The sequence below is a fragment of the Eriocheir sinensis genome, chromosome 20 (assembly GCF_024679095.1).
Source record: "Eriocheir sinensis breed Jianghai 21 chromosome 20, ASM2467909v1, whole genome shotgun sequence".
NCBI classification, from domain to species: domain Eukaryota; kingdom Metazoa; phylum Arthropoda; class Malacostraca; order Decapoda; family Varunidae; genus Eriocheir; species Eriocheir sinensis.
In genome coordinates, this window is record NC_066528.1 from 21,123,620 (window position 1) to 21,127,928 (window position 4,309).

General features: G+C 44.0%; 1 long non-coding RNA gene across 1 annotated transcript; it reads left to right on the forward strand.

Moving 5' to 3' along the window:
• LOC127001385 (uncharacterized) lies at nucleotides 1–3,420 on the forward strand. The gene is made up of 3 exons (XR_007755227.1): nucleotides 1–97; nucleotides 969–1,909; nucleotides 3,338–3,420. It is a non-coding gene; the product is annotated as an uncharacterized LOC127001385 (long non-coding RNA).
• The last annotated feature ends 889 nt before the right edge of the window (nucleotides 3,421–4,309 follow it).

Below are 4,309 nucleotides of genomic sequence, written 5' to 3' on the forward strand. Positions count from 1 at the left end.
GCCATGGCCGCCTGTCAACCCCACGCCATGGCCCCGCTGGCTCCCACTTTTTCTTGCCTCCACGAGCTTGCCAGGGACTTGTGGAGTGTAATTTGAGGTGAGACAGTGCTATGAGTCGTTATATTATTGCTGGGTCAATGATATAAGTGCGTAATAGGGCTGTGTGGCGTCCAGTGTTGAGGTGACCGCCGGGCAGTCGTGGCAGGGCCGTGGTTAATATATATTTTGAGGTGAGAGACTTACACGTTGTTATTTGCATGCGTGACTAACTCTACAGCTGTGTTACTGTGCTCCTGTGTGCTGTGTTACGTATACGTCTTGAGGTGACGGTCAGGGAGGCGTGTGACGGGTTGGTGTTACGCATTGCCAGACAGTGTTTGGGTACCCTAGACTAGTGTTACGTTATTATATCGTTACCTGCAACACTATACAGCTTCGTCACGGTGATGTATGGTACTGTGTTACGTCTACGCATTAAGGTGACGGTCAGGGAGGCGTGTGACGGGTTGAAGGTGTTACGCAGTGCCAGAGACAGTGATTTCGTACCCTAAACTAGTGTTACGTTATCATTTCGTTACCTGCCACACTATATAGCTTCGTCACGGTGCTGTATGGTACTGTGTTACGTCTACGCATTGTGACGGGCGGGGAAGGCGTGTGACGTGTGTTCAGGGACAGTGTTACGTATTGTGTTACCTGCCAAGTTACCTGCGTGACGGGACCGTGTCTATGGGTCGTATTACAAGAGATTTTCCCACCCAAGAACACATATTTGCCAAGGCTTTTGTAGGACTTGTGGGCATTTCCAGAGGTAGTTTTATGACCCTGGTGGTAGTCTGACCCTTCTTCTGTACCAGGAACCTATAGAACCTGATGGATCCCCTCTTTGTCCTTTAGAAATAGCTGATGTGATATGGCAAAGCGTCTTGTAATACCAGCCTATAACTCTTATTCTCCTTCTTCCACAGTTGCCCTGACACAACATGTAAGGGGCAGAAACAAGATTACAGCACCCAATACCTACCACGACATGCTACCACACACAATACTAGCACAGCCATACCAAGAAAACAAGGTGGACATTTTAGAACTATTGTTATGTAAAGAAGCAATAAGACTGTGAAGTCAAGAAAGACCTGATCAGAAGAATGGGGAAGAAGAGAAGAAGAAAACTGACCTCTTTTACAATACACAGGTTACTGGACCCCTCCCATTTACACAGACTACTACTACTACTACTACTACTACTACTACTACCATATTGCAGCTTTAATCAAGAAACTTGAAACATGCATAAACAGAAGGAAGGAAATTAAATATATGCAAGAATTTTGGAAGAATCGCTTAAAATCCGAGAAGAGATGGCAGCACTCAACCAGGCACAAGAAAATCAAGAAGTGGAGGCTCCGAACTGCACTGAACTGAACTGTAAACTTTATCAGAAGGGAGGATATTAAATATACTCAAGAATTTTAGAAGAATCGCTTAAAAATCAGAGAAGAGAAGGCAGCACAACCAAGCACAAGAAGACCATTTAGAGGGGCAAAGGCAACCCTCCGAACAGAACTGGAAACAAACAGAAGGGAGGAAATTAAATATACTCAAGACTTTTAGAAGAATCGCTTAAAATTGGAGAAGAAAAGGCAGCACAACCAAGCACAAGAAGATCATTTAGAGGGGCAAAGGCAACCCTCCGAACAGAACTGGAAACAAACAGAAGGGAGGAAATTAGATATACTCAAGACTTTTGGAAGAATCGCTTAAAATTCAGCCAGGCACAAGAAGACCATTTAGAGGGTCCGCTGCAAAGGCACTCCCTCCGAACTACTCTGCACTGAACTGACCTGGTTACGGCGCCTGTACAAGTGACCCGGGATGGAGTATTGGCGGCAGGGCAGCTCAACGAAAGGTGTGTATGTTATTTTACCTGCTGCATGGGTGTATGATAGAAAGCAAAGGTTTTCAGTACTATTATGTCAACTAGGTACTATTATTGTATGAACTGGGTACTATATTTACTATGTGCCATTACTGTTCTGTCAACTAGGTAGGTTTTCTTATATACTAACAAGGTTTTCACTTTTATCAACCAGGTATTTGATTAACTGTTACCAAGGTTTTCTTTACTAATATATTGCAAGGTTTTTATTAGTAATATATTTCCTCTTCTTCCTTCCCTTCTTTCTCTTCCCTTGTTCCTCCTTCTCTTAGCATTTTCCTCTCCCTTCTTTTCTTCCATTCTCTACATTCCTCCTTTTCTTTCTACCCTTATTTTGTTATTTTCTTCCTTCTCTTCCTTTCCCTTCCTTTTCTTCTCCTTTCCCTTCCTTTTCTTCTTCTTTCCCTTAATTTTCTTCTCTTCCTTTCCCTTCCTTTTCTTCTCCTTTCCCTTCCTTTTCTTCTTCTTTCCCTTCCATTTCTTCTCTTCCCTTTCTTCTCCTTTCCCTTCTCTTCCTTTCCCTTCCTTTTCTTTTCTTCCTTTTCCTTCCTTTTCTTCTCCTTTCCCTTCCTTTTCTTCTCCTTTCCCTTCCTTTCCCTTTCTTCTCTTCCCTCCCTCCTCCTCCTCCTCCTCCTCCTCCCTTCAAACATATTCTCAGTCTTCTGTACCTATATATTTACAAGGTTTTCATTCAATGTATCAGCCAGGTATTTTGTTCTTTGCAAATTTATCACCAAGATTTACTTATAAATTACAAGGTTTTCATTAATATATCAACTAGGTATGCTGCTGCTGGCTTAAACATGCTGTAGTATTGCCTCAGCAGAATATCAAGTCCAATGGAGTTATTTCTATGTCTATATACAAAAGATTATTATTATTATTATATCCCAGTAAGGAGGTATAAGTGATGGGATTAGTTTCCCTTACCTCAGCTTACACTCCTGGGTCAAGTGTCGTAGGGTGGGTGAAGCGACGTGCCCCCCTGCGTATGCCATTATTGATTGGTTGATTGAGTGTACTGGGATTCTTGTGTACTGTTTTGTGATGCCGGTGATAGTTTTTCAAGACCTCTGCATCTGGAACGGAGACTCATGAAAACCTGTAATCTTCTCTTTAGTTTTTGGGAAATATTTAATTGTAATGGAAACCTGGTATGTTTAACCCGCTGGTAGCTGCGGGGAACATGTTTCGTAAAGACCACTCCCTCTAAGCAAGAAAAATGAGAAAAATATCATCACTCATGCAAACCATTTCACAATATACATCAACTTATTTGTGATCAGTTTATGCATCATCTATTTTTGGGGGTTTATATCATGGCAAAAATTTCACCGTTCGCTGGTACCAGGTTAATGATATGTACCTTGGTGTGACCACTTCCTTCCCTCTCCTCAGCTGCTGTGGGAGTGCTGCCCTCCACAGCAAGCAAGGGGCTGCCCTGCCCAGACCACAGCAAGAGGAGGAAGAGCTCTGCATTACTAAGTTAAGTACCTCACTATGACATTCTGAGGGTTTAGCCTCATTTTTGTATTCTATTCAAAACTTTTTACTTTCTAATGAACCTTAATCTTTTTCTCAGCCTGCCTCCTCCTCCTCCTCCTCCTTCAACTTCCTTTACCTCCTTGTGTGAATCTGTCCGTCCCGAGATCCGGCGAGACCATCCCGACGTCGTAACACCCGTTTGGGAGTGGGGGACTCATGAAGCTGGGGCGGCAGCCTTAAGGTGGGGAGGGTTGCGCCGACACCTCCACTCCGTTTCGGCGGAATGTGGCTGGCTAGGGTGGCCTGAACCACTGTCTGGGTTGTTTGTCGTTCAGTCGGATTGAGGATCTGCCTCCCTTGAGGTGCACATGTCATAGTGATGGCAGAAGAGAGTGAGTGAAGCTGATGTCATCCGACGTCGTAACACCGTTGGGCAGGCAGGGCTCTCATGGCTCGTCTCCCAGCGGTGCACATGTCACAGTGGTGCAAAAAGCATGGCCTACTTTCCTATCTTTTCCCCCTCCTCCTCCACCCCCTCCCCCACACACCTCCTGCGGGTATATCGTCACCCTCAAAAATTAATTTCCCAAGTCAATTTTCAGTGATTTCCAATTTTTTTAAGTTTTCTTATATATTAATGGTTTGAGTGTTCTAGAATTGCCCTTTTTATTTCTGCCTAAATCTTAAGCCAAATGAGATGATGACGTTCTCTTCTTGAAAAATAGAAAATAACGACTTGGGCGGTTTCTTTACGAAGGTGGCGAGATTGTAATAGGTTTTGCACCCTCTATTTAGGGATGTGCACTAATTTTGTCTCTTCTCTTCCCTCCTCCTCCCTGGCTGGCCGGGGAACGGAGGAGGAGCACTAGGACGAGGAGGTGAAGG